At 45.6% G+C, this 6,000-nt stretch overlaps 1 long non-coding RNA gene across 1 annotated transcript; it reads right to left on the bottom strand.

Moving 5' to 3' along the window:
* Positions 1–3,718: 3,718 nt before the first annotated feature.
* LOC115148571 (uncharacterized) lies at positions 3,719–5,324 on the bottom strand. Its single transcript, XR_003866690.1, has 3 exons — positions 4,883–5,324; positions 4,071–4,202; positions 3,719–3,959 (listed from the first exon to the last, which is right to left on the bottom strand). It is a non-coding gene; the product is annotated as an uncharacterized LOC115148571 (long non-coding RNA).
* Between the last annotated feature and the right edge of the window lie 676 nt (positions 5,325–6,000).

The following is a 6,000-nucleotide window of genomic DNA, read 5'->3' as shown; positions in this document are numbered from 1 at the left end:
GTAGGCTGTGTGTAGCGGTTTGGCTTGGAAAGGTTTTTCACCTGGTCACATACAGCTGATGTGTTATGCATCGAAATCCACAAGAGAAGAGGTGAGAAGAGAGCGCATAGATGCAAGAAGGAATACACAGTGCCTGCTATGAAAGTGAACTGTGTTTACGCGTGATCAGTGTTGTATTCACTCCGCCGATTCTGTTGAAACCGTTTCTTAAACGGAAGGAAATGGAACAAAACGGGGATAAACATACCTGAATTTGTCCAATAGAAATGCTTGTTTGCAACTGTTGGACTAATGATTACACCCTATATCAGCTAGATGCAGGCAAGAGTGCGCAAGGCATTATTAAATGCCACTGTCACCTTAAATGTGTCTCTCGACTTGTGTGCACCAACGTTGTAAACTGTCATTCATAGGCTAGGTTGTAGCAACCTCATGATGGGTATAGGGAAAATTTGAGTATCATGTAGTAGCAGTAGCCTAAACCTATTGCTGTTACATTGAACTGGGTGAATGGAATATGAATGACAGTCATCCAATATGCTGTAATAGAAATAATGCCATGCTTATAAAAAAAAAAATTGTCCTCCCTCATCTTAAACGGCACTGACGGCCACTGGAACGTACATTTCTGTGACTTGCTAGCTAACTTTAGCTTGCTAGCTCAATGAATGCTGCTGGGTGAAGAAATATGCACCTCTTGATGTTTTTTGGTGACCTTATTTGACCTTTTCTGCTTCTTTTGAGACACGGTTCGATCCTACCTTGGGGCACTACTTGTGGAGTAATTAAAATACAAAATCATGATACAGTAACTATTGGTCACATATGTATTCATTATAGAATTGTGTCAGTTATTAACAATAAACCTTTAAACTGCACTCGTCCTCCCCATCTCAGATGACAAAACCTGCATACATTCCGAGGGTTGCAGGTCTGCCGACTTCCTATTGGTCAATAAGATTTTCGCAACGTAAGCTTAACTTTCTGAACATTCCTCATTTGAATTCCATGCTGTCACAGTTACCAGCCCTTTCAAGCTTAACATCCTTATCATTTATCGCCCTCCAGGTTCCCTTGGAGAGTTCATCAATGAGCTTGACGCCTTGATAAGTTCCTTTCCTGAGGATGGCTCACCTCTCACAGTTCTGGGTGACTTTAACCTCCCCACGTCTACCTTTGACTCATTCCTCTCTGCCTCCTTCTTTCCACTCCTCTCCTCTTTTGACCTCACCCTCTCACCTTCCCCCCTACTCACAAGGCAGGCAATACGCTTGACCTCATCTTTACTAGATGCTGTTCTTCCACTAATCTCATTGCAACTCCCCTCCAAGTCTCCGACCACTACCTTGTATCCTTTTCCCTCTCGCTCTCATCCAACACTTCTCACTCTTCCCCTACTCGGATGGTATTGCGCCGTCCCAACCTTCGCTCTCTCTCTCCCGCTACTCTCTCCTCTTCCATCCTATCATCTCTTCCCTCTGCTCAAACCTTCTCCAACCTATCTCCTGATTCTGCCTCCTCAACCCTCCTCTCCTCCCTTTCTGCATCCTTTGATTTTCTCTGTCCCCTATCCTCCAGGCCGGCTCGACGACTCACTGCGAGCTCACAGAACAGGGCTCCGGGCAGCCGAGTGGAAATGGAGGAAAACTCGCCTCCCTGCGGACCTGGCATCCTTTCACTCCCTCCTCTCTACATTTTCCTCTTCTGTCTCTGCTGCTAAAGCCACTTTCTACCACTCTAAATTCCAAGCATCTGCCTCTAACCCTAGGAAGCTCTTTGCTACCTTCTCCTCCCTCCTGAATCCTCCTGCCCCCCCCCCTCCTCCCTCTCTGCGGATGACTTCGTCAACCATTTTGAAAAGAAGGTTGATGACATCCGATCCTCGTTTGCTAAGTCAAACGACACCGCTGGTCCTGCTCACACTGCCCTACCCTGTGCTTTGACCTCTTTCTCCCCTCTCTCTTTCCAGATGAAATCTCGCGTCTTGTGACGGCCGGCCGCCCAACAACCTGCCCACTTGACCCTATCCCCTCCTCTCTTCTCCAGACCATTTCCGGAGACCTTCTCCCCTACCTCACCTCGCTCATCAACTCATCCTTGACCGCTGGCTACGTCCCTTCCGTCTTCAAGAGAGCGAGAGTTGCACCCCTTCTGAAAAAACCTACACTCGATCCCTCCGATGTCAACAACTACAGACCAGTATCCCTTTTTTCTTTTCTCTCCAAAACTCTTGAACGTGCCGTCCTTGGCCAGCTTTCCTGCTATCTCTCTCAGAATGACCTTCTTGATCCTAATCAGTCAGGTTTCAAGACTGGGCATTCAACTGAGACTGCTCTTCTCTGTGTCACGGAGGCTCTCCGCACTGCTAAAGCTAACTCTCCCTCCTCTGCTCTCATCCTTCTAGACCTATCTGCTGCCTTTGATACTGTGAACCATCAGATCCTCCTCTTCACCCTCTCCGAGCTGGGCATCTCCGGCGCGGCCCACGCATGGATTGCGTCCTACCTGACAGGTCGCTCCTACCAGGTGGCGTGGCGAGAATCTGTCTCCGCACCACGTGCTCTCACCACTGGTGTCCCCCAGGGCTCTGTTCTAGGCCCTCTCCTATTCTCACTATACACCAAGTCACTTGGCTCTGTCATATCCTCACATGGTCTCTCCTATCATTGCTATGCAGACGACACACAATTAATCTTCTCCTTTCCCCCTTCTGATAACCAGGTGGCGATTCGCATCTCTGCATGTCTGGCAGACATATCAGTGTGGATGACGGCTCACCACCTCAAGCTGAACCTCGGCAAGACGGAGCTGCTCTTCCTCCCGGGGAAGGACTGCCCGTTCCATGATCTCGCCATCACGGTTGACAACTCCCTTGTGTCCTCCTCCCAGAGTGCTAAGAACCTTGGCGTGACCCTGGACAACACCCTGTCGTTCTCCACTAACATCAAGGCGGTGACCTGATCCTGTAGGTTCATGCTCTACAACATTCGCAGAGGACGACCCTACCTCACACAGGAAGCGGCGCAGGTCCTAGTCCAGGCACTTGTCATCTCCCGTCTGGATTACTGCAACTCGCTGTTGGCTGGGCTCCCTGCCTGTGCCATTAAACCCCTACAACTCATCCAGAACGCCGCAGCCCGTCTGGTGTTCAACCTTCCCAAGTTCTCTCACGTCACCCCGCTCCTCCGCTCTCTCCACTGGATTCCAGTTGAAGCTCGCATCCGCTACAAGTCCATGGTGCTTGCCTACGGAGCTGTGAGGGGAACGGCACCACCGTACCTTCAGGCTCTGATCAGGCCCTACACCCAAACAAGGGCACTGCGTTCATCCACCTCTGGCCTGCTCGCCTCCCTACCTCTGAGGAAGCACAGTTCCCGCTCAGCCCAGTCAAAACTGTTCGCTGCTCTGGCACCCCAATGGTGGAACAAGCTCCCTCACGACGCCAGGACAGCGGAGTCAATCACCACCTTCCGGAGACACCTGAAACCCCACCTCTTTAAGGAATACCTGGGATAGGATAAAGTAATCCTTCTAACCCTCCCCCCCCTTAAAAGATTTAGATGCACTATTGTAAAGTGGTTGTTCCACTGGATATCATAAGGTGAATGCACCAATTTGTAAGTCGCTCTGGATAAGAGCGTCTGCTAAATGACTTAAATGTAATGTAAAATGTCACACATTTAATACGGAGAAATATCCAATAAACCAAAGACATTGCTTTAACTGTGAACAAACTTTATTGCACACATTTTCCTCAAATAAAATGGAGCATACATAAAATAAACAAGTAACTACAATGTATTTACATTGGGGATAATGTGTGTGTGACTGAGAGGGAGTGTGTGTGCATGTTGTGTTTTAAGTTGTCACCCACCCATCTCTGCTTTGTCAGTCTTTATAGGCCCAGTGTATGCACTTCTGGGTGAGGCTGTCAGGCAGTGGTGGAGAGCATTGCAGAGCTGAAAAGGAGATGCACAAAGTGACAGTACGTATAGAGCTCAACAACATGTTTGTGTGCACATCTGTTGGTGGGATTGAGCATATGTGAATGTAATATAATTCTGAATTACCTGTATCCATTTGGGAATCCTCAAAAGTTTCTCCCTTCAAGGCAAGTGAAGTAGGAACTGGTGCAGCCGGTAAATTAAATACCACAGCAGAGGACTGCTGTGACTACAGCTGAACTACTTGGGGTGGCAGATCTAAAAGAGAGAGGCATCATTTTCTTAACCGACAATAATCATACAAGTAAACAGAGTGAATGAGTATAACGCCTAGATTCAATCAGATCAAGCATTAACCAGCGATAGCTGACACCCACATAGCTTGTTTTGGCGGTGTCTGACGTTGGATCTGTCAAATCGGCAAGCAGCTGCTCTTGATCATTGTCACGAATCTACACCGTGAACGAGACAGTGTGGGTTATATATAAATAATGACGCTCAAATTCAAAATCATTAAACTAAATGAGGATTTATATCAGCCTAATCGAGGTGTAGATTATGTCTCAAATTCCAGTGTTTTAACTTGTAAACAGGGCTGCATGAGATTTCTGTTAACGCGACTCCGTGCCGCCAACGGCAATGTGCGTTTTAGGAAAAAGGCCATGTGCGTTTTAGGAAAAAGGCCAGGAGCCGCTTGTGAATTTGACAGCTTTAACACAGTTCCACCTCAGACACCACCAAAACAACCGCTATGCGGATGTGATTGAATAGAGCCCCAAGTGAGGGAGAGTATGCATGTGATAATTACCTGCATCACCCGTCATGGCCGGTGAAGCAGGTGCCGGGGCAGACGTGTCAAAATATATAGCTAGCTAGCATGATTGCATGTAAAACAACTTTACAGATGATTACAAAGTTCGAAAGAAAAGTTGATTTACCGGTCTGCTGCTCTTGGGAAGTAGATGGAGGCATCCACATAAGTAGGCTGGACAATAGAACGAGTCAAAATTCACCCAAGGCTGAAAAACGGCTTCAGAACGTTGGCTAAGCTAAAACACTAGCCCATATCAAATGAATGGAATCGAACGTTCGCAGAGCCGGTTTTCACTGGAGTGAAGCTTAAATTCCATTTAGCCTAAATGGCACCAAAAAAAATGTATCTTTTTTATTTTACCACTACAATCTGTTCTTAGGACGAAACTGAAAAATAACAACTCGTGTAGAAAGTAAACATCCGCACCTCAATGGTGCCAATTGTGTTTGTCTGCATAACGAGGAAGTAGGGGAAAAAATGGCAACTTCTGACTATTTCTGGTTTTGCGTTTGATGACAACGAGATACAATGCCCAGCCTTACATCATTAGAAAGATACTCATGATTAACATGGTGTCCAAATTGACAAAAAAAATTTAAATATACTAGAGGTCGACTGATTATGATTTTTCAACGCCGATACCGATTATTGGAGGACCAAAAAAGCCGATACCGATTAATCGGCCGATTATTATGATGATTTTTTTAAATATATGTATATATATATATATACACACACACACAGCTCTGAAGTGACAACGATACTTTAGAGTCTGCTTAGGAGACAAATACTCTCAACTGTTTGAATAATAAAAATAGAGTTTAAGTTACCTGTGATGAATGCTGAAAACACAAACTGTAATTTCTATATGCAGGAAATCCTATTTTAATAATGGGCATGGTAAGAACTGACTACCAAAGTGCGAGTCATAATTCCCATGACACCTAGCAAAATCTGAAAAGCGGTTCCTTCATTTATTCCATAGGATATTTTTAGATTAATTTAAAATAAGGTATGTGTTTGGGTTAGGCTTACACCACCTTGCCAATTTTATAACTGTGTAGATATCCATAGGATATAACTCTGATCAATATAAGCGAAGATAAAAAAAATTGTAGAGTGGATTTATGAATATATGTTGACAAACGTTACCTAGTGAGATTTACACGGGTATCAAAACACCGAGGCGGTTTAAGCACAAAACACAGACCTTATTTGAAGTAGATCAAGACATTCTCTATG

Source organism: Salmo trutta, chromosome 15, assembly GCF_901001165.1.
Source record: "Salmo trutta chromosome 15, fSalTru1.1, whole genome shotgun sequence".
Lineage (NCBI taxonomy): Eukaryota > Metazoa > Chordata > Actinopteri > Salmoniformes > Salmonidae > Salmo > Salmo trutta.
Note: the sequence above shows the minus strand (reverse complement) of the source record. Positions and strands in the feature narration are given on the sequence as shown.